The sequence below is a fragment of the Bemisia tabaci genome, chromosome 1, assembly GCF_918797505.1.
Source record: "Bemisia tabaci chromosome 1, PGI_BMITA_v3".
NCBI classification, from domain to species: Eukaryota; Metazoa; Arthropoda; class Insecta; order Hemiptera; family Aleyrodidae; genus Bemisia; species Bemisia tabaci.
The window spans coordinates 28,702,562-28,727,764 of NC_092793.1; the positions used below are offsets into that span (position 1 = coordinate 28,702,562).

The 25,203-nt window shown below is 39.6% G+C and overlaps 1 long non-coding RNA gene across 1 annotated transcript in view; it reads right to left on the reverse strand.

Moving 5' to 3' along the window:
• Nucleotides 1-21,109: 21,109 nt before the first annotated feature.
• LOC140224449 (uncharacterized) overlaps nucleotides 21,110-25,203 on the reverse strand; it is a 49,894-nt gene continuing 45,800 nt past the window's right edge. Inside the window, exons 2-3 of the long non-coding RNA XR_011899727.1 lie at nucleotides 22,130-22,277; nucleotides 21,110-21,306 (exon numbers count right to left, since the gene is read on the reverse strand). This is a non-coding gene — a long non-coding RNA (uncharacterized lncRNA). The remainder of the gene's footprint in view (nucleotides 21,307-22,129; nucleotides 22,278-25,203) is intronic.

A 25,203-nucleotide genomic window follows, 5' to 3' on the forward strand; every position in this document is an offset into this window, starting at 1 on the left:
TTTTTACGTCATCCACCGCGGAAGTGCATAACATGGTATGTACTACCGCGGTGGAAGACGTCTTAAGTCGAGTCTTTCAAGGCGCGATAGCTCTGTTAATATTCAACGTAGAAAGTGGCTGTTTGGACGGATCTTTTTATTTTAGTTGATCTGCAAGAATAAAGCATTCAAATCCGATCCTATGGCCAGCGCAACTGATCCATTATAAGTTACCTAATATTTAGTAGGACGTCATTTTCCTCGACCGGGGGTGGCTACCGCCACTCTTGAAAATTAGTCGACGTTTAACTTAAACTTCTTTTCTTCTCTCTTGTTTTGTTTTATTTTGTTTTTATTTTCTTTCTTTTGTTTTGTTTCATTTTTATTTTCTTTCTTTTGTTTTGTTTCATTTTTATTTTCTTTCTTTTGTTTTGTTTTGTTTTTATTTTCTTTCTTTTGTTTTGTTTCATTTTTATTTTCTTTCTTTTGTTTTGTTTTATTTTTATTTTCTTTCTTTTGTTTTATTTTTATTTTATTTTCTTTAATCTTGCGTGGGTGAGTGTTGATCCTTCACCCGTACTTGGGGAAGGGAAACGGGAACTGGGACTCAAGGTGCGTTCACACAGTTCGTCTGATCGTCGGTCGTTTTTCCCTCGGGAAAACCCTCCGAGAGATTTTCCGACGTGCTGTCCATCTGACGGTCGGACGAACCGTGTGATCCCACCTCGACTGCCGAGGCTCTCGTTACACCATCAGTTTACGATTCAACTCCCATCTTGGTGGGGTCACCGGTGGCCTCATTTTGGTGGGAGTTGAATCGTGAATGGATAGTGCAACGAGCGCTTCGCTGGTAACCTGCGAGGCTTCTTGGCCACGGACCACGGATCTTGGACACCATATCCACCCGGGCAAAGTGCCTGCTGGTCGGTGGGGAAGCTCTGCCGATCACCTCCTCGCCTGAACTGACCGCGGCTGCCGAGCTTGGCGCGATTGCTGTGAATGCACGTCGCGTCGAATACGGAACTTTTCCGGGGCCGAGCACCTAGCACCCACCTCTTGTCCTGTAACGGGCAACCCCTCCCCATTCTCGAGAATGGAGTTCTTGCATGTGTCAGGGATTTGTTTTTGGACGTATTCATGCTGAAAGAAACTATGCTGCACATAAACCCTATGAATGCAGTTCCTTTTAGCATGAATATGCGATCAGGGATTCAGCCCACGTACTTAGACATTGCGCGTGTGCAGTAATTTTCACCCAGAAATAGAGCGTTCGCAGTAATTACATAACAATCAAACGAGGTCGCAATAAGTTTCTTTGAAATTCAACGATTTGGTACTAGTTTTGTAAAAAAAAATTAGCATCCTGGTTACAAGTTTTTGTTAAAATCAGTGCGTCGAGTGGTCACTCTTTAAAATAAATACAACAACAAAGAAATAATACTTGAACGTAAGTGTCAGGCGAAGATCAAAACTTACGCAGCTCTCAAAGAAATCAAACAATTCATTTTTTGGTATAAGCAGTCACAACTTCACAGCATAGTAAAATGTTATTATATTTAGCGAACTTCGCGCTGAAAACGATCGCATGAAGCGCCTGCAAAACTGCAATGATACCCCAAGCGTAACGCCGCCTGCGTCTCCGCCAGCGAACCCGACATCGGCTGCTGGAAATGCAGTTTGAAGCATAACTGACTCCAAGTCCGCAATCACTAGTGAAACTTTTTGGAACAGAATCGCATTCATCTGATTCACTGCACAGATAACAGGCACCGTTGCCAGTTCATTATTAATATTGTCAATTCTGTGTTTGGAAAAAAGAGAAAGATTAAGGAAGTCAATTTCGGACTTTCGGGAGCCAACTCATTGCCAGTATCACACCTAATCCCTGACGCATGCAAGAGCTCTATTCCTAACAAAAATTTTCCATCCGAGAAACCAATGTTATTATTACTACTTGCTTCCTTACTATGATACTTGATTATACATGCAGCATTTAAAGCCCTTTTTTTTCTTTCTTTCTTTTTATTTTGTAGAAGTAAATTTATCTCATTGCTGCGTATATTTGCGTAGTTTCTAGAATCAGAAGAAATCTATTTGTAATTGTTACAACGATTGCATTTCATGCAGCCGATATTGTTCATTGTAGCATTCCATTTTTATCAAGATTTTATTCAGAAGAAATTTGGAGGTTACTAGTCAGAAAGTTTACTTGTTACTTACTTACTCTTTTACACATTTAGGGCCGCCCTAACGTGACAGGCCTTTGGCGTGTCGGGGGGGGGGGGGGGGTGTTACACTGCTGTAAAAAAGAAGTTCTCCTCAGAAACTTCAGAACCGTCTCGACTCCTCGGTGAGCCTAGGTCCTAAGATGAAACTTTCGTTTGAACATCCCCCTCCCCCCCCCCTCCAGGCGGCCCTGTACCGACCCTCTCTGGTTACTGACTGTTTTACTATTTTTATTTTACCGAGAACTGAGCACACTTTGATGAGCCAACCCGGAAACGTTCTCGGAACTCTTCCCAAGAAACAATGATCTTTACATCCTCTGTGACGTCAGTCGTACGCCCTTTTCCAGTAAGTTTGTAGAGAAACCGACCGAAAGTTTCGACTAAATGTGACTATATACTTTAAACTCTTAATATGCCCTTATTTGCATAATATACACTTGGATCTATGACTATGAATGATTTCAAAGAGAGGATTCTGTGTCGTCGTTACCTAAATCTTTCGCCTTGTACCTCCCACGCGTCTAATTGGTTCGATGCGCTCTGTGATGGTCTGTTTCTTGTCGCCGACACATAAAAATGTATTGTGCTAGAGGGTTTGGTGTTACATTTTGATCAATTCAGAGGATTTACGAAGAATAAATGCTGCCAGTTAATGCACGAAATTAGCAGCCCAAGAAAGCACCTGCTAGGTTCTCAACTTCTTTTTTTTTTCGATTTATGTACTTATGTATTGCGGCTGAAGTTACTCGGGTAAAGAGAAGAGTGGCAACTGGGATCCAATTTGGTGCATGGAAACCCATGAAAAATCCACACTAACAATAAGACTCCATGAGATGAAGAATCGCAGATAGTAGAGTTCTAGTTGGCAGATTTTTACAAATTATCCCAAAATTCATGCCTTGTTTTTTTAAAGAAACCGATTGCTCAAGCTGCATAATCCAGCGATATCTCACGAGTTGTCGGAAATGAAAGATGTCGCAATAGTACCAAGTATCTCTCCCTCTACTAGTTCTAGACGCTAACTTTACATGAATTCTAATTTTTTTCAATCGTCTGAGCCGACATTCTCTCCTTCGTGTAATTCGTTATCATAGATCCAAGCTAAAGGCTATTTAAAATCACGCCAAATTTGTCGACTTTAATGAATGACGACATGTCAAACATGCAGTTCATAGTGTTTGCTTGCTGCTCTGTCCATCGAATAATTTTTTGAAACCACACATTTTCTAAACACATGCGCTTGTTTGCATCAGTACATTTCTTAGCAAGTTTTATTTGTAATTTCAATATTTGCAAATTCAATAGCGCAATTAATAGAAGGATTATACCAGATCATGGAGGCTTAACGCTTTCAAGTTTATTTTATTTATTTATTTATTTTTTTATTTTTTTAATTTTAAAATGAGTCTTAACCAACCGTTAAAATTATTTGAGAGGCATAGTTTACTTGAAACTTTTCACTGACAATCTTGGGATTATAGCGAAGTCCTAAAAATTTTGAGTAAGGGATCATTGTGTGGCAGTGTCGCACTGTCTCATCAATTTGCGTACTGATGTTTGGTTTGATGGACGTTAATGCCTTCGACTTTCATAGTAGTCTATGAAGATGGCACAAAAATGTTGTACGGCGAAGATCAAAGTTTAATAGAACCAAAATGTCGTGGAAATTCCAAAAATTTTGCACTCAATCCTCCTAAATTAGGAAACCATCGAAAATGAAGCTCCATGGAATGAATTGTCCTCAGCAGAATGTGTTTTTTCTCCCCAAACAACTTGTCTAAGCTTGCTTCATCTACTTCGTTCTCTATCGAATTTTAGGGTCTGTTTCTTATTTTCAGTTTGTTCATCTTCTGAACAAGTTGCGTCTGATGTGGTAGATTGTAGGTTTTCGTTTTTTCCCGGTAATGTTGTAAATATGTTTTACTTTCAAAATTTTTAGTTTGGAAGCTGAAGTATCCCCTCCGTCTTTTTTTATTCGGGTCACTTTTCTAACTCAAAGCGCTCTAATGTTTCTCAGGATCCAGCCAGCTTTGAGTAAACGGTTGTCTCGCTGATAAGAATTCAGTATCAGGGCCCCAAGATTTTTTAACTTCAGTACTTACCCCTGCATGGGTTAATAAAAATCACCTAAGCCCACTTAAGTCATTTCGAGGTATTAGGGGGAAACCGCTTATCAGTCCCATTTATTTTAATGTATATCGCAATTTTTGCAACTCCGTATGTCTCAACTAGCGTAAAATGGGGGTTACCTATTTTTCCAGGCACACACGGAACGGTTTTTGGAGATTTCCAAAACGCCATAACGCAATATTTCCAATAATGTGAGTTAGCTACTTTTTTGCTCTGCGGTACTGAATCAGTAGGGAACTGAAGCCACTAAGAAGAGTGTGCAGTCTCCTAATTTTAAACCAAGCATTTCATTTTGTTGCAACGTGCCTGTTGCAGCAGTGATTTTTCATTTTGACTCCTACTTTCTTCGCTAAGGTTTCACTGCTGAACAAATGATGCAAAAATATATTTATTTTTCTCTACTTGTACTCAGACACGGTTGAAATATCGAAGGTAAAAGTAGAGAAGATGGGAAGGAAGTAATGGAAATGGAAATTGGAAATGTTCATAGATGTCTCATTGGTGATAATGAATTTCTCTCATGCAGCACTGACCGTAGCAAATGCGTTCGATAATAATGTATGTACTTTTAATTTATTCACTGATGAAAACTTGTGGAATGTCCCTTTTCTCTTTTCGGATTTATTTTTTTTTATGCTGCACACCAGCGCATTTTGTACATTCGCGCTCCTAGAAAAAGTGCAGAATTATACACTGGAAAAAAAAATAGCTTGGATGTAGAGTCCAAACTCTTAAAAACATTGACATGATAAAATAATCTTTATTCAATCGGATTTTTGATTAGATCAATAACTAAGCCTCTTAATTCAAGCGGATTACGTTTTGATTCAAGCAAAAATCCGATTGAATCAAGAGTATTTTCTCTTGTCAGAGTCTTCAAGAGTCTGGACTCTAGATCCAATGTGTGTTTTTTCTAGTGTACTTTCTAATTGTAAGTCAAAATTCCCCATCTGCGGTGCTTAATTAGTTACTCAGGTTTCTAATCAGCCATCAATTTCTTTTTGCCCAAGCTACAGTTTAATTTGACTTTTTTTGTTTTGTTTTTTGATTGTGAAAAACCCGTAAACCAAGATATTTCGGAATTTTTGTGAAACTCGTTGCCACACGCAGCGTAAATTGAAATTTTATCATGTCTTAGCCATGTATTGTGGGGAAATTTATCGAGTTTTAGACTGAGCCAACGACGTACGATTGGTCTTAGATTGACCAAATTGCCTCCCCTAGCTATCTTAATAAAAGGGTTTTTATTTTTAATTTTTTGAAAAAAAAAGCAATACATACATGTTTTAAACTTCTCTCTTCTGTTTGTCTCCTGAAAGGTTTTACCTTTAATTTCTTTTCAGGACGAAGAAAAACAATTTAAGCATAATATAAAAATCCCCCGACAAATAACGGCACGTAATATCTTTGTCATTTACTAAAAACCAGAGGTCTCTAGCTCAAACAGAATTCGAGATCTTTCTACCCAGGGGTTTTGTAAAAGTTGACTTTGAAAGTTAAATGAGGCCTTCCCGATGATAGTCAAATCTAAAGTATTTTTAAGACCACTTCTGATCAAGATGGGGGAAAAAATTGTTGAAATGTCATTTTTCTTAGCAGCGTCTTTCTAAGTATCATTCTTGGTAAAGTAACGAGGTAAGAAGAAGAAAAAGTAACATTTATAAAATAAAATTTAAGGAAGTTTAACCTGAGCACCCTGTTAAGTAAGGCACCGTTTGTATCGCCTAACCGTCAGGGGCTGTCGACGGAAATTCAACGCGTCCCGCCACACGAATTAATAATATCACTATGCTCTGCCTGTAGCTCAATTATACAAAACAGTAAGGGAATCTTGGAATGTTAATCAACAAGAAGACTGTCGATCGATACATAACAGCAACAATAGACACTATTTACTGTTCGAAAATGCACTTAGATCAATTACAAGTAATACTTTTATTTTTAGCAGTCAAAGTGTGTACTGAAAATTTGAAGCATGGAATTCACTTTGGAGTAAACTTTAGGGTATACAATATACTTTTTTAAAGTTATTTTGGGACAGCGAGAATTCAAGCTTACCACACTGGAATTCTCGTTGTCTATCGTATAGTTGTTGCAATTCGTTTGTCACAGATAAGCATTAGAATCGATCGATAGTTTTAGAAAGAATATTTCCTAGTTCTCCCCCTCACGTCATGTACATATGTTGTTTCTGAAATGAGCATAAGTTGTAGTTTTCTATTGCAAAATGAAGTCCTATTCTCGTGCCGCTTGGAGCACTGAAAGTGTATCAACGCCTATTGCTGGCAGGGGCTGTCTGCAGCACAGTCCTGCCGTGATATCAAAGAAATCTGTCGTTCTCAAATTTTCAATATCGTGTTTCCTTCAAAATTTTTATACGAAATCACCGATATCCAAAACAGCAACATTTGTTTTATATTATTTGTATGTCTTTGTGTATGATCAAGACATATGAGAAAGCCGTAAGTGCGCCAAAACATTCAGTATAGCAACATTTGTTTTATATTATTTGTATGTCTTTGTGTATGATCAAGACATATGAGAAAGCCGTAAGTGCAGCCAAAACATACGGCATAGCTGCATTGGGTATTACTCCGCCAGGGAACCAATGAAAGCTGAACTTTTAAGAATTAAATGGCGTCATTTTTTGCCAATTTCTAACCTTGAAATTTGTTCGCTGTGAGTCCAAAATGCAACCATGAAATCATACAGAAGATAGCTTTTACGACTGTCATGCTTAACGGCAGCCTTAAAATGAAAATAAAATCGTGTATTTCCTTCGAAAAATACCTACACCATAAGGGTCTCTCCATAAATCTGGAAATAGAATGTGTTGATCTTCAATCATCCGAACGATTTTTGAGAGTCTTTCGGATGATCGGTGGCAATTTGATAAAGAAAATTCCGCTCAGACGCCACTGAGCTTATATAATTTCTTTTAACTTCATTATTGCACTTACGGCTTTTTTCGGTATCACGGCAGTATTATTATGTAGGTATATTAGTTATTCCCGTTATCCTCTCGGTCTTTTTGGGTTTCATGCCGAACATCCCTTTCGTCGCAACGTTTCCAGCACTTTTTCTCCATCTTTCCACGTGTACTACGGGCGTTTAAACCGGATTTTGTTTCGACTATTGGATCCAATTTTCTTTCAAGCGGAGCAACTGGATTCTATGTGAGAGCGTCTTTATATCCCGTCCTTCATCAGCTGAAATTTTCTTCGACCTCTGGAATTTGTAAATGTGCGCAATTAATTTCTCCTCTCACAACGAGGATGCAAAGCGATCTTTCTCAAAAGCGCAAAATTGGTCTCGTCACTCCATGCCAAGCCAAGATTCTCGCTCTTACCAGATGTTCTCTGATTGACATTTTGTCACACATATCGCTAATCACGCTAACACTTGCGATTTGAACGCATCCCTGCGTTCGGATGGATTTTGGATTTTTACGGTAAATTATGATAAAAAACGCAGCTTCAACATGAGCCTCACCTGCAGTATTTCGGACCAATATTTTTTCTCACAGTGCCGACAGCCTCCAGTTCGTATCATGCATTAACCATGAAGTCCATATTTTGAGCCAGTGTTTTTTTTTTTTCTAGACTAGAATAACTAGTCTCAAGTGTGTATGCGGTCGGGTGATTCTTTCTCAACTTTAAACCCGAAAAAGCACCCGGAATCTCACATGCCCAGGATCAAGTGCTGCAAAATTGTTTCCACATCAATTTCTCACGAACCTGATTTTCCGATGAAGAAATCCACAATAGATGCAGCAGTGGATCCTGACGAAGAGATTCTCCACAGTCGAACTCGATGAAGGAATGATGGCCATAAGATCAGATTCGCTCCAGTACGCGGAATACGTCTTTGACAAAACTTCAAGCCATCTTCAGTGAGTTCAAGTGGAACATGAATATGCTCGAATCCTGAAGAGCGAAAACCCAGCTTATCCAGGATAAAACTAATTTCCGACGAGCAAAACAAATGTTCGATGACCTTAACAAAGGAAAATGTGTAAGCGGATCTCCATGGATTTTTCAGAAGAACGAAGTAACGCCGACGAACGATACCGTCGAAGCAGATCATTGAAATGAACCAATAAATACAATGAAAACAATCGCCTTTTATATGATGTACATGCAAATCTCTAAGGTCTCTAACACCGCACAAGTATGTAATGCAGTGCTCCCCGTGGTTGGGGTGAGCTTGATCCTGTTCTGATCGCATTTTAGTTCTAATTCACTGAAGTCACACGGATCATCTAGTGTAGCCAGTGGTAGTTAGTCTAATGTTAGAGCCCCGAAGTTCAATATCACACGCATTAGTCTTTGCCAACTCATGATTGATGTGAACGTGTTTTTGATGGCTCTAGGACTAGCAATCCTTACGGAGAGGCTTTGATCACATGGTCTTGATGCTGGAGTCTGAACTTGGCGCGGACAGAGATGTGTCGCGTCCTTCAAGCAGGATTCATCCTTGTACTCGAAGATGCAATGCTTGAAGTATGCATACGATGTTGCAGGCGCCCTGAACGGTCCTTGTTGACTTGACTTCATTGGTATTTCTCACGACAGTTTGAAATCACGGCATCAGCGTTTTTTGAACCTTGTTGACGTTCGGAGACTAGCCCCGGCCTGAAGAATGATTCAATCCCATCAACTCGCTGATCATGCATTTCCTGGGGCTCTCAAATCTGGAGGCAATACTTCAGTCAGTTATTACCTTCCATACAAGGGTACTGTGTTTATTGCGTCTACGACGCAGAGATGTTCCCCTTGGTGCCTGATAAATTGGAGTCTATATAAAGACCAGTGCTTCGGAATTTGTAAGGATTGTGTTCTTCCTTCACTCACCGATCAGAGAAAAATCTATCACAGGAAACTTCGGAACTCAGTCGGATCGCGCCCTCGCGTCCGTCAATTTGAAAACTGAAGTCCGCATGTTTTTTCTTTCTTCCAAATCGAGACTTGTTCGCAAAATCCACGAACATCAGTCCATAGCACTCAGCTGTCTTTTTCGAACATGTGCTTTAGCATTGCTTGGTGCCAGACGGAACTCAACCTGAATCCAGCGCAATGAACCGAAATCAAGGCGAATGTCCCCTTTTTTTGGAAACTAACTTCAGCTTGCTGACTTTGGTAAAAAAAAAATTTCAACGGCGCCGCTCTTTGATCGCTCGGAGAAAATGCTCCGCGCACTCACCCGAAGTCGTCAACATCCTTGGGCATATTATTCGTCGTCAAGTGAAGCTGAGGGCGCCGGTGTTTACTGCCATGGACGTCATACCGCATCATGGGTTAAATGTACGTTGTTTGTCTGCTACAGTGCTACCAACCCGGTAAGCGCATGTCAAATGCTCTGCTGGTATTGAAACGCAATAAATTCGCAAATAGAATCGGCAATAGGAGTCGAGAGCTTTTGCAAGCCCATTTTTGCCAGAAGCAGCTTTATTCAAACATGTTACCTACTCGGAACCAGGACTATGACTTTCTTCAATCTGATGCCAACAACGGATCCAGATAAACACCCGAGTAGTACACTAAAGATGGGAAGAAGAAACTAGGATGACCACAAATATACTTTGTAAATTTAGGGATGCGGATGAAACGGCGTAGAACCCGGGATGTCAAATCGTTAGAGACCTTTTTTGAAAAAGAATGTACAAAGCTTCCGCATCGTTTATTTCACAGGAGTCATTCGCTGATGCCGTATCGGCGTAATAGTGTCTGATTACTCTTGAGTCTAGAACGATGCGTAAGTTTTACTTTCGGTTTGTTATTATTTTAGGCAATCCTGAGCTTTTTGCGTACGAAGTTGAAAAAAAAAGGAAAAAAAAATAAAATAAAAAAAAATAAAAATAACGAAGAAAAAACTGAAACAATAGAAAAACAAATGAAAACAAATAAAAAATGACCAAAAAAAATGCAAAAAAAGAAAAAAAGGAAAATAAAGCTAAAGAAGAAAAATAATGAAAAACAGAACAAGAAATAAGATTAGAAATTCGATGCTAAACGATATATGTCTATTTTTCTGTCTGTAACAAAGTCTGCATTGAGAGCCGAAAGACTGTGTGTATAATTCTGTCATTTAGATAAGAATAAACATACAATTTGACGTTGGTTACAATTCAATATTGACTCTGTGAATACATTCCTGATAATTATCTGATGCGTTAAAATGCCACTTCCAAAAACCATTCAATTCTCTTTCATTGAATTTTTTATCCGACGAGGCATTCGAAGCTTAACATTTTAGGTAGTTCATAGTCTGCTAGGAAAAAACGGCGCCATTGCATCAAAATCAGATTTTCTACTTAAATAGCTAAAATTCTCATAAGTTTCACTCACGGTCTTTCGGCTCTAATCTGCAGTTATTTAGTAGTATCTTCAAAGCATTAGAGAATTAGAGTCAATGCCAAGTAATTATACATATTTCTAGACTGCGAAAGAAGATCGTCTGAAGTCAGTTTAGCATTGAAAGTAAATGCAAGAATCAAGATGGCGGATTTTCTGTCGCAGTCTGAAAGTATGTGCAAATCGGTTTGGCATAGACTCTATGTACTGTAAGATTATCTGGTTGCCCACTGCTTTTTGTAAATGTTACTTGTCATGTAAATCGCGTATCGATGGCAAAACTCCCAAACCACATAACTCGTCTGCGATGTCCAAAAATCTTCGCTCTAATTAAATTTTTTAAAGAAGTGGTTCACCATATAAAAATTACATCAGGGAAGTCCGCGATGTCGTAAACTGAGTTTTATGGTTTGGTTCATAGTTTCACCTTCAACATTAACTAATGATTCCTTTTGAGAAATTCATTATCACCAAAGTTGCTCACATCTTACCTCTATTTCCCGTACTTGTATACATCTCCGTATTTTCAGGATAAGGTTTTTTTTTACCACGAGGTTAATTCCAGCCTCTTCAACTAATTTATCCTTCAGTGGGATCCTTAGATTATGTGTCAGTGATGCATGCTCCTTTGTGTGCTTTTTAATTGAGTAATAAATGTTCAAAACTATGCGAATTGCCGTGTTTTAAACATGTAATACAGGGTGTTTCAAAATTAAGTATCTACCTTGAATATCGTTTCAACGAATTCGAATATCCAAATACTTATCTAATCGTTTTGAGATCGACCTCTTTTCCGTTAATTTCCACTTTTAGACCCTTCGAGGGCGTTCTGGCGATCCAATTTGTGAATTTTTTCTCAGGATACTCTAGGTGGATACTCTCTTTTGAAACACCCTGTATTTATGCTCTGGCATTGCTCTCACTGTCTGGCCGAAATCGCCGCACTGTGTGCGGGCAGAGACGAAACAGACAGTGAGAGTAAACAGGTATGCTTTTCGCGTCTTAAAGTATGTAATACAGAGTGTTTCAAAAAAAAAAAAAAAAAAGTATCCACCTTGAACATCTTTTAAACGAATTCGAATATCGGAAAACGCTGAAGCACTTTTTCAAAATTTTTGAGGGAGACCTCATTTGCACTTTTCGGCCTCTTGAGAGAGTTAGGGCGTTTTTTAATATTCGACTTTGTTCAAAGAATATTCTAGGTGGAATCCTTCTTTTGAAACCCCTTAGTATTTAAGCTCAGATATTGCTGTCACTGTCTGGCCGAAATCGCCGCACTGTGTGCGGGCAGAGACGAAACAGACAGTGAGAGTAAACAGGTATGCTTTTCGTGTCCTAAAGTATGTAATACAGAGTGTTTAAAAAAAAAAAATCCACCTTGAACATCTTTTAAACGAATTCGATTATCGGAAAACGCTGAAGCATTTTTTCAAAATTTTTGAGGGAGACCTCACTTCCGCAAATTTCCACTTTTCGGCCCCTTGAGGGCGTTAGGGCGTTTTTTAATATTCGACTTTGTTCAAAGGATATTCTAGGTGTAATCTTTCTTTTGAAACACCTTGGTATTTAAGCTCAGATATTGCTGTCACTGTCTGGCCGAAATCGCCGCACTGTATGCGGGCAGAGACGAAACGGGCAGTGAGAGTAATTAGGTAAGCAAATGTCATTAGGACACAAACCATGAAAATAAATTAGATTAGAATTAAGAGTTTTTCTCTTAAATTTGCTCGCACCTTCCCTGAGGATTGCAGACCTTTGAAACTGTCAATATCCACGCCAAGTAAAGAATGAGAATACGAACAAAATGAAATGAAGCCTGAGTGTTCATTACATAATGCGCAATAATTGAATCGGCAAGTGCAAAAATAACTTTTGTCCATTTTATCCACCCTTGAAAAAGCTGTAACAAAACTGCACAAGGCTCATAACATCTGGATTAAGTAATGTCCAAAGGCTAACCTCCATACCTCAAGTACCTAGTTTTAGATATTCAAAAGCTTAAAAGATCTGAAAAAATGGACATTAGCATTGTTCTCAATTGCCGATTGGATTTACAACTGTTCAATCGGGCATCTTAGAATTATTCGCTGCATCTACGAATAATATTAGGTCATCCATGAACATTTTTTCCCATTTTCATCCACTACGATCAAAAACTGTATGTTTTTCACTGCTCACGAATTTATCATGGCTCCTCGATATGCGTTAACTTCTAGTGTTGCGTTTGGATCCTGAGAGATGTTGGAGTTCTGTAGTCATGTGTAACACCCTTCTCTGTGTATCCTACACCGGAAAAAAACACATTGGATCTAGAGTTCAGATTCTTAAAAAAATCGACAAGAAAAAATACTCTTGATTCAATCAGATTTAAGCTTAAATCTGCTTGAATCAAGATTCCTTTTTCTTGTCAATGTTTTCGAGAGTCTGGACTCCTAGATCCAATGCATTTTTTTCCCAGTGTATCAAGATCAACATAGATTCCGAGAGCAGAATATACATGGAAGATACTTACTTTTCTCATTGCCAAAATAGGTGAGACACGTTGATTCTGGATTTCTGAAGCGTAGATAGTGCACTCATTAGGTAGTCTAGTGTCGCCTTGAGCTTTGTGTGAAATGCACGAACTTAAATTTCTCGCTCAGTGAAATTTTTTCCGGATCTAATCCTTTGTAACTTGGAACTTTTCTTCGAAAAACTTATTGGTCGAGTAGTCCCGTCTCTAAACAGCCTCATCTGGGTAGCTGTTTCTCGACTTTTGAATCAAGCAAATTTTTCGTCGAAAGCAAGAATGACCTCATTGTGAAATGATCTTCACCATTGAGTTTTCATGCAAGTTCGCAACTGCAACAGTATTTTTAGACATTTCTTCCATTTTTGCGCGTGTGACTTTGCGTTCTGATCATAAGAAGGTGTCAGTGGCGAGGCATGATTGGTCGATTATAGATATTTTCCATTTGAAGCCATCGTAAAGAATCGATCATGAAGGTGTTCGTTGCGAATACCCTGTCATCGATCCTTTTCCATAGGTTTAAATGGCATATCAATCGATAGATCGCACAGCACGCCATGCCATTGGAAGGTGTCGCTCCTTCAATTCGTTTTTGTTGGTATCTCATCTGGCTGTGCGTGATGTCTAATTGGGAATTTTTCACTCAATGCTCAACTTTCTCACACTCATTTCTCTCTCTCTATTTTTTTTTTCTTTTTGGTGGTTCCAAACCCTATTTCTTATTTCACTGGAGCAATTGACTAGTTACCAAAGTCCTAGGAAAATCAGTTTTCCTGCAGCTTTGTAGACGAGTTGTTTAAATGTCAAGTTCTCGTTGTATTTTTTATTTTACATCAAGTGGGCTAGCCAAAAGTTTTTCATGGGAAGGGGCATTATACAATTGCTAACTACTCATTGGAGGGTAGTGGAGGAGGGTTCAAAACTTCTGTTCACCTCTCCCCCTGGCTATGCCACTGTTCATGGTATAAATGTCGGGTTGAAAGTTTAAGTAGCTTATCTCTCACTAAATTTTTCGGTTCCCTTTATTTTTATTAGTCCTTTTGACAGACCATATACATACATCCTCCCCCATATTATTCCCATATTAGCCCCATAGAATTAAACTTCCTCAAAAATGGGACTACCGATTCGTGAACTAGATATATTAATCATTTAATGTCGATGCTGGTTTTTTTTTTTCTTTTTTTCTTTAATTTTTTCCCCCTAAGTTCTAATTTAGTTTTTGCGAACAGTCATTGTGTTTTGAAAGTGTTGGTTTTTTCTCGTCTTTTTTTTCTTTATATGTATGAGAATATATGATGTATAAATTGAATTGATGCATTTAAAATGCAATTGCAAATGCAACATGCAATTAAATATGCATTTTCTAACGCAACTGAAAGAATGTTGCTCACGCCCACTTACTATGGACCCTCTCTCAAGAAAAGAAAAAAAAAGAGTCCGAACTGAATCAAAAGCATATTTTTGACTGACTCCTCTTCTTTCTCCCCTTGCATAAGTACTATGAATCAAATGATAATTATCAAGTAAATAAGTAAGTAACTAGTAAGAAAGTAAGTATGTAACTTACTTAGAAACCAGTAAATATCAAAATGTACTTGGGTACATGAGCAAATCTTAAAGACTGGAGGGGTGCAAAAAGTTCTCGGCTTTCCTCAATTTATAATTTGTCTTCCCAAAAGTTCGATGATTCGCCATAATTGCGCCTGTACTCAAAACGCATGTTTTTGACTGACTCCTCTTCTTTCTTCCCTTGCATAAGTACTATGAACTAAACGAGAATTAGAAAGTAAATAAGTATGTAACTAGTAAGAAAGTAAGTAAGCAAGCAAGTAACTTAGAAAGCATGTACCTACTTTGGTATTGAGCAGAGCTTAAAGGCCGCATGGGTGCAAAAAGTTCTCGGCCTTCCTCAATTTATAATTTGTCTTCCCAAAAATTGGATGGTTTACTGTAATTATGCGCCTGTACTCTGAACATAATGCTTAACAGTTTTCTTTCCCAAAAGTAGCGCGCTTGAAAGACTTCTTCCAGCATATGGAACAGCGCCTTGATAGACAACCTTCCAGCACATGAAACAGCGCGCTTGAAAGACATCCAACACGGAAAATCATGCGCTTCGTAGTTTTCTTCCCCAACTTGAGCAACATGTGTAAAAACATAAAAAAAGAAAGAAAAAACCTCCCCAATTTTTACGCTCCCTCTCAATTCTCACGTAATCGGTCACGCGATCGAGAACATTTTGCAGCTCTGCCGAAGAGAAAGATCCCCGAAGGGATGTGCCCATTAAAGGGGGCAAGAGGTACGAGCCGATTTTACACGTCGCAAATGAGAGCTGACTCGATGAGATCGGACCTCATCAGTATGAGGTTAATGCTCATCGTCTCGGCTCCCATTTGCGACGTGCGGAATCGGCTCAAGAGCTCGTGTCACCCTCACAGTGTGGGCTTCGATGCCTCCATCCGTATGATAGATAGGGTACGTTCCTCATGGGACGTGGACCCTGTTGGATGGAGGCATTGACGCTCACACCGCGAGCTTGACACGGGCTTCAGGAGGTCCCGGAAGCTCCGTTTCGGCCACGACTTGCATTCACAGCCGTGGCGCTCGGCGACGGCAGAACCGCCGTCAGTTCAGGTAAAAGTGTTCGTCACGACGGTCCGTCCGACGATCGGGTGGACGACCCGCCGAACGGTTTACCGTTCGGCGTTCGGTCGTCGCCTGAACGTCGGACTTCGGATCCGTGTGGGGAGCACTAGTAGGAGAGATCTGCAGACTCCGCCCCGGGCAGAGGCCACGTCCGTGGATGGTGATTGGTGACCGTAAGATCTGTGGCTAATGACCTTGAATTACCTCGCGTTTGCCTTTGTAAAAGGAGTGATGGTGAGTGCCTTGAGTATGTGTGCACATTCAGGATGGTCGTGTTGTCATCGAACGTGCGCGCGTGCCCATGTTCGATGACGACGCGATTACCCTGACCGCACGCATTCGGGAACAATCATTATCGCAGCTCTTATTCGGGCATGGTTACCTGCCGCGGTAAAAACAAATCTACCCCTGTAGCACGAGTCGGCGGGAAAGAGGTGCCGTCTAGCCTTTTTCGTGTCTTGTTACCGCCGTTTTGGCAGTGATGAGACATGGAAAGAGTTAAGTGATGCCTTTCAACCGCCCTCTGGGGTTTCAGGGGCAAACTCGTTTTTTACCGCAGCCGACTGACTGACTGACTGACTCACTGACTGACTCACTCACTCACTCACTCACTCACTCACTCACTCACTCACTCACTCACTCACTCACTCACTCACTCACTCACTCACTCACTCACTCACTCACTCACTCAATCACTCACTCAATCACCGGCTGACTAACTGACTGACCGACCGGACTGACTGACTGAATGAATGAATGACTTACCGGCTGACTAACTGACTGACCGACCAACGGACTGACAGACTGACTGACCGACTAATGGACTGACTGACCGGTGGAGGGGAGGCATTCACTCACTCTTGATTTTAGAAAAGCTACTTTTCCTCATTTCTCAGTCTGTGTTATTTCCTTCTCCACTGTTTTTCTGCTTTTTGCTGTTTTGTCTGTTCTTCCTTTCTTTCCCCTCATTTTAACAACAGCACTGTATTGTCACTGACATACTAAAAAGCCGTGTCTTCAGTTTCTAACTTTCTTCTATCTTCTTTCTTCCCACTCATACGGAGGGTCTGACGCTTCTCTTCAATTAATTAATATAGAACTATGTAATCTATGTGTGATAGTCATCGAATTTAAGCCATAGCCTTGGTACTAAATCAGCCGCGCAACTTGCTTCATTCTGCGAATGACTACTTGCCTGATTGTAAGCTTCGCTGGATTGATGCATCAGCGTTCACATCATCACAATTCATTCTACTCGTCAAAATCGCTTTTTTTTACGATATCTCTCATCAACAAAGATGTAAATACTTGCAAGAATCTCCAATCCCCAAGGTCAACCATCGCTATCATTTCTCAGAGATTCATAGATAAGGTGAAGAGTGTGCGGGGCTCACAGGTCCCTCTTTGGCACTAGAACAGAAAAATCTTCATGATCTCCAAAAGTCTCTTCTGGTAATAGGAGTAGGTAGAAGAAACCCGCAAATGAAGACACAGAAGAATAAAAACATCAGGAGCTGCACGAGAAGAAACATCAGCAAAAGAAATAGCAGACAAAGAACAAAATATGTTTAAAAAAGTAGAGGAGAAAAGCAGAGGAGGAGGAAGAAGGAAAGCAGCAGTAGCAAAAAAAGCTTCAGAAACAGGATCGAAAGAAGCAGCAGCAAGAACAACGTCTTATATCTTTATTTTATTTTATTTACTTCATAATTTCAGCTTCCAATCTTTTATTTTATTTACTTCATAATTTGAGCTTCCAATCTTCAGTTGTCTAAGCTACATATTCCTTCAGAGTCACTCTGTTAGTGTAGTTGATGTATCGTAATTTAGTTACGTATCTTAAAAATGAAATTTATAAATTCCAATTTAAGTTGACAAGTTAATGTTATTTGCATAACATTACTTGCATTTTAAATTTTAGATGCAGCTGCAAAACAAAAACCTTTTTCCACCATTGTTTTTAAGTTGAAATGCGATGTTTTTAATGAGAGAGGGCTAATAATTAGTGCTGATAAGTATATTTCACCCAGAACTGCCGATTCGTGAGTAATTGGATCATCGGCGAGTGAAACTTGAGTAACCCTCTAGCAGTGTCTCAGAGTGAGGTGAAGCGATCGATGAATTGATGCATTATCCTGAGAATTCGTTTTTTTTTTTTTTTTTTTTTTTTTTTTTTTTTTTTTGCAATTTGTACTAGTAAACAGTGAGTAAAATTAAGAATAGTGAGCGAAGAGTGAGTAAAATCGAGAACGATGATTTAAATGTATGTGAAGCTGGAAAAGAGTGAACAGAGAGTGAGTAAAACTGAGGACGGTGAGTGGAAATGAGTACAATCGAGGACGATGAACAGCAAGTGAGAAAAATTTGGAACATGTAGTTGCGGGTGAGAGGTTTGCAATACGTGAGTAGTTTTATCGGCAGCCCTGATTTCAACTCTTGTCTTCACCTGTAGTTGCAAAAATTCAACACTGAAAGTTTCCCTTACCACAAGTTTTCATTTGAGCCTTGTCTCGTTGACTATCTCGCGTCTACTAGTCTTGATGCACTGGACTATTAGTCCAGTACATCATAGTGCATCCCACATGATGATGTGCATGATGTGTATTTTTTATGATTTTTATGTCGTAGAAAAGTGGAGTTTTAAGAAAATATGCCTAACGGCACTTAAACCCGCGTGTTCGCTGATGAACCCAGCCTTTTTTCAGCAAATTGTATCGTACACTCTGTAATACTCCCCGAAATATCTGGCAGAATCAAAGCCATCCATGACTTGGAAAAGAATGAAACTCAAACCAAGAACTTCCAAATTACAGGTTGCCGGTCGTGTTATTAGAGATTTTCGTTTCGTAGTCCCATAAGAGCTTGTCATTGAAGTAAAACGGCTCATTCTAGTGCTCTTCAGCCAAACGACAGCACAGATGCAATCCATAACTCACAGTGGTTCAAAGTTGGTCAATGAAGTTATGTTTTATCATGTCTGCAAAAACCCTGCCAGCATTACTTTTGAGTGGATTCCAATTAACCAAATTAACTTGAGAAGAAAAAACAATCATGGAAGAATATTGCACCTGCCAAACAACTTGACATCATACTGGAATGATGTATGGCATGACATGCTCTTGAAACATGCATAATGATATTTTCATTCTTCCTGGTTTCGTAATGTGATCATCGGGAGCAAGACCAATCTACACAGGTCAGTCTTTCCCGAGGACGAGTTTTGGTACTCGCGCAGTGACGTAGTATTGAGTGCCTGCAATGTATTTCTTATGGGAGCACCCATTGTGACGTAGCATTGAGTGGCGCCAGGTTAGGGCCGGGCGGGGAAGTGGCTTTCAAAAAGATGCGCAATGACTGACACAGGTGGATTGGTCTTGATCGGGAGGAAAGTTTGTTCACAATCGTATGTCTGGTTTCTAGATATACCTTTAATTAGGATGTTGCATGTGTGAGGAATTTGCGATTTGACTGTTGAATCTCATGTAAAAGTTCGCGAGAAACACGATGGTGCCATTGGTTTTCTCTGAAATTGTTTCCCAAGCTCAAAAAAAGCTCGCAAGTTGAGGCCAAAATGGAGGGGATATCCCACCTTACCCTGAGAGTCCACGTCTACATCAAGAAAAACTCTCCATGCAAAGATAGGGAGCAAATACATTGACAGGGCTGCCACTTTATTTGGGGACTCCAAAACTGAAAAAACGGTAACCCTGCTAATGTATTTGCTCCCTATTCTTTTGCATGGAGAGTTTGTCTTGATGTAGACGTGGACTCTAAGGGTAGGGTGGGATATCCCCTCCATTTTGGCCTCAACTTCAGAGCTTTTTTTGAGCTTGGGAGTTGATTTCAAAGAAAACCAGTGGCACCATCGTGTTTCTCGCGAACTTTTACATAAGAATCATCAGCCAAATCGCAAATTCCTCACTCATGCAACATCTCCATCATCATTGATTATTATTTTATTTTCATGTTTGTTCCTCTCCTGTCTTCTTTCACTACATAACATGTTAACACCTTATTTGGGCAGAATTTAAATTAGTTAACCACGTACGCTGGTTATGATTCATATCCTGGTGAATCTGTAATTTTTTTAAAATAATTGTTATCCATCAAAGCATCCTTTTTGCGGCTAATTTTTCAGTGCAAAGTTCGGTTTTTGTGATAACGTTGTGAGTGCTTTCAGCTTGGCGTCGGGCAATTTTATAAACCTCATCTGGTACGTATCTATTAGTTATGAATTATTTTCTTTCGATTTAATGTATCGTCCGTCCGCAGCTGACAGTCGCCGGACTTTTTTTTTTTTTTCTATCACTCCTATACTTTGCGTTGTTACGATGGTTAACTAGAAAAAGCATTTTAGGATTTAATATCCTCCCAATGATTGCAATAGCAAATTCGCGCAATTTGTCCAATGGCAAGGCAAATAAATTTGACAAAGCGGAACTTTTCATGCCATTTTTACCGCTCAAATGGGGTGGCTCAGTAATTTTGAATCGTTAGATTTTTGAATAGTATCACAACACCTCTCTCGAGCGAAAATCCACGGGCACAACAAACGCTTTCGATGGATCTGAACGTAGCACGCCGCAAAAAACCCATTGGCCCTCAACTCTTCTGCCACGATTATATTTGCGTTTTCCAATTTTACATTCGTCCACTTCAAAAATTTTGCCCAGGCCGCCAATTGATTCTTTCACACTGTCTCGATAAAAAACACATACTTCGCGATAAAAGGAGAACCAGTCGGTGATGGTGTGATTAGACATATTTAATTCACTCATTAAAAAGCGGACGCGTGGAGGTAGTAAATGAACTGCATATGCAAGAAATCTTAAAATTGTTTCCACACTTAAATGAGACCTGCTAAAAAAGTTATTACAAAAAACTGAACGTTGAAAGTTACACTTTCTTTTGTGCTTACTTCTGTCTGTGTAAGACTTTTGACACCGATAAGACTTAGTGGTCCAATTTAACCGAACATCGGAGCCGCAAGTTGGACACGTAACAGAGTTAGATATCATCCCATGTCTTAGTAAAAATTCTTTAACTTCATCGTTACTTAAAGTTAAAATAGTAACGTCCACCACTCTTAACGTACAACTTCCACACGATTCCATTCTTACCCGAAACTTGCCCGAAAAAATTCACACCAACACTACCAACAGTAACACGCAAACACACAAAATTCAAATCGCCCGCAGAAATTGACACCTATCAAAACATTAGTTCCGTAGTTGACCACCCAAAGCGCTGCGCACCCACCACACTGAGAAAAAACTATGGCTTATAAACCTATTAGAGGTAAATATGGAACACCACTAATAGTAGTACCTCTACATATAATAATAGCACATATACCTTAGTTATGGTACCTGTACCTCAATTAGGTACAGAGACCTTAGTATGGTTCACAGACCGAGAATCATTAGTTTATTTACGACTATTATAGGTGTTCCATATTTACCTCTAATAGGTTTATAAACCATAGTTTTTTCTCAAAGCAAAACACTGCGCGACAGACGAAAGATGAACAGTTGCCGCTTGCTGCGGTGGTTAGTATGTGTTTTTCTAAGTCTTTGTGCCTTCAGAAGAATCAATTTTTATTTCGTTTTTTTCGCTATAATGAACCAATCATTCTGGTTTTCCGCAAGCGGAATCCTTCTTCTTAACTCATTAGAAGCGTAAAAAACCTTGGTTGAAAAGAATTTGTGCATAATTCGGAAAAGTGTGTAAACTGCAAATTTAATGCACTGGTATTACATGAATTTTTCCGGATACATGTCGCACTGGAAAAAAAAGCACATTGTATCTAGAATCCAGACTCTTAAAAACATCGACAAGAAAAAATACTCTTGATTCAATCAGATTTAAGCTTAAATCAAGAACCAAGCCTCTTAATTTGAGCGGATATCCTTTTGATTTAAGCTTAAATCTGATTGAATCAAGAGTCCTTTTTCTCGTCAATGTTTTCAAGAGTCCTTTTTCTCGTCAATGTTTTCAAGAGTCCTTTGTCTCGTCAATGTTTTCAAGAGTCTGGACTCTGGATCCAATGTGTTTTTTTTCAGTGCGAACAATGAAAACCAACCAAAAACGAGTCCAAATGTGTGTATTGAGCCTCCATCCAAACGCTCTTTGGTGAGAAAGTAAGATGGTGTCCGGATATATCCGTCTCGACTCCGGCACTCTTTCAACCAAACGAGCCTTTAGTTGCATTCATGTTAGTGCCTGTGCGGTACACTGAGAAAAAACTGTGGCTTATAAACCTATTAGTGGTAAATATGGAACACCACTAATAGTAGTACCTCTACATATAATAATAGCACATATACCTTAGTTATGGTCTCTGTACCTTAATTAGGTACAGAGACCTTAGTATGGTTCACAGACCGAGAATCATTAGTTTATTTACGACTATTATAGGTGTTCCATATTTACCTCTAATAGGTTTATAAACCATAGTTTTTTCTCAGTGTAGGGTGGAGCGTTTTGGGGAAATGTTGTCCGATCGAATTCGGGCATATGACAATCGATGCTCCCTCTGAATACGAATCGAAATGGTTATGTTGAATTTTGCCGAAAAATTCAATCTTCTGCAAGTAAATTGGACCTAAAGGACATAAGTTAAAAATGTGATTTTTGAAAGATTTAAAAAAGCATTCCTGCTTGGAATTGACGAGTTGTAGCTTTCTGGGCAAAAATTTCGTCCGTTTTGTCGTATCTTCAACTTTAGAGGCAGTAACAGCATATTTGTGGCGCGCGAGAACTGAATGAGGTGCGTGGTGCGCGCTGTTGCGCTACGCCACGTTACGGAACGGCGTGGTGTCGCTGAAAGCCGCCGCGCCGTGGGTATCTTCAGCGGCCACTTGTGAACCAGTTTTACGCGTATTTTACATTTTATGCATCTCAACTGTTTTTTCTTATTTCAAAATCTCGGCAGCATATTGAAGTATTAGACTAAAACTTAATCCTAACGTAAATCCAAATAATGCTAAAATAAACTATGATATTTACAGATCTTCGCTAGAATTAAAATATTCTACCCAGAATCCACCGCGAGGAGGTGCCTGTATCGAGTTCCATCCTCCCCCCTTTTCTTCAATGATATTAAACAAAGTTAATTAAAAGTTTCCTAAATGTTTTTCTCTGACTTTTATAGTTAAAAACTAATAAATTCTTCTGTGGCCCTTTGCATATCTTCAATTACGGTCGAAAACCCTCAAAAAATTTTGAATTTATCAGTATTTAGTGTTATGAACGTTTCATTAAAAACCCTTTATGCAATGTACAAACAACCAAACTTATAAATTTTGAATTTGGAAAAAAATAGTCCCTATACTTATACCCTATCCTTAAACTGGCGTTTTGTTTCGAAAATAGGCAATATTTTGCGAGCGAGCAGTGTGCTTCGGATGTAACCATCCCTTGCAGACTGCCCACAAACATGACGGGCAGCCTCTGTCACAGTTTGAACACACCGTTCAACTGCTTGTGAATGGCAAGGGAAATTAAAAATGTGATCCTCTAGTTTCCCGTCGATGAATGCTTTGATTTCTTCCTCTGTTAGATGAGGAACTAGAGGGGGCACTGTAAGTTGTTTAATTTTTTCCCAAAATATGATTTCCGTGTACACTTCAGCAGTTTTCCAGGTTTGAAGAAATTCACGGACATTTTCACCTTTTCCTGTCCCAAGGGACCCATTTATTTACACTACCGTGCTGCAGGTCTTATAAAACAATTTGATTGGACACACATAAAAACAAAGTATAGTTTCTCACCTGGATTGGCGTTTGACAGTCTTCTGTATACTATGCGCGCAGGCCTCTTTTTTGATAATTTAGGTATTTTGGTTTTAGAGAAATTGATGGACACAAAATGATTAAACTATAAATTCTTGAACTCGAAAAATGTTTAAAGCAACTTTCAAAATTCGATAGCTGTTATTTCCATCAACAAATCTAAGGACATTAATTTAAAAAATGAGACTAGTAAAACCTAAGGACTGGCGTCTCTATTATTTTAATAAAGTATCCGGCCCGAGGGACCAAAATGGGCGGGAGCGAGGGACCAGCTGAGAAATAAGATCCATGACCAGAACCACTAGTTGTAAGATTCCTTCAGAACGTCGATTTGCCGCTACGTGCCCACGACATGGATCATCATCAGGAGATCTTAATCTTAAAGTTCTATTATCTTTATTTCTCAACAAAATACACGAAAAATACACAAAGCTGACACTAAACTTTAATCCTCATGTCAGGGAAAAAGACGCAGAGGGACAGGTGAGAGTGCAGCATTAATCGTGCGTGCACGAGAGGAAAGTGCAGCATTAATCGTGCGTGCACGGGAGGAAAGAGCAGCAGTAATCGTGCGTGCACGGGAGAGGGATGCTCCAGTAATCGTGCGAGCATAGGAAAGTGCAGCAGTAATCGTGCGTGCACGGGATGGAGAACTCTGACTAGGGCGCGACGAGGGCTGAGTCGAGAGTTTTCTCCGACTAGTGAGATACCAAAGCTATTCTTTAAGAAAAAAAGTTATAACATATAATTTATCTTCACCAACTGCCCGGGTAATTTGATAGCCCGTCGTGATGCGGGGAATTGCAGAAAATTTTCCTAATACTTTGGTTTGCATGTAATCCATTTTTTTAAGGTCTCCAAGATGGACTTTTAAGGAACTGCTGCTGTTAGCTTTGACCAACGTTTCTCCAGAAACGATATCTAATCCTTCGCACACAGCAGAGTCTATGCATTTCTTTTGATGACAGCCCCCACTCCATCTTGGGGCCCCTTCAAGCCCACTTGCAGACTGATTCCAGCTAATTTCAAATTCCTAAAAATTTGTTCAACTACATTGTAACCAAGGAAAATATTATAGCGGTTCCTGTACTGCGATGTTGGTCCATCGGAAAAAAAATGTATAGTATTCACATTTGGATACCGTTCTGCCAGCCACAACAGAATTGGCGATGAATGGGCCCGGATAGCGTAAGCTTTATGGTCAGTGTTGTTCGAGATGATGGCTAAAGATGAATGCGATTCATTATTATTTGCAAGAAGGGGAGGCGCATTTTGATTCATAGGTATGAACGACAGACGAATTAACGCAACTACCTCGTTAGTCAATGAAATCACACGCCGTGCCAGGTTTCCAAAAGCGAAACTGTCGTCTTTCTTAGAGGCCATTAAAGAAGTCAACTGCCTGGACTGGTACACCAGCACGTCGATTCTTTTTAAAGAAGCGCCACTTATGGCATCCAGAGACTCTGCTGGAATGGGACTAGCATTTGTAGGAACGGTATTTTTCAGTATTTTCCTACGTGTAAAACGATTCCCACGATAAAAAGTAATACTTTCGTCAGCCA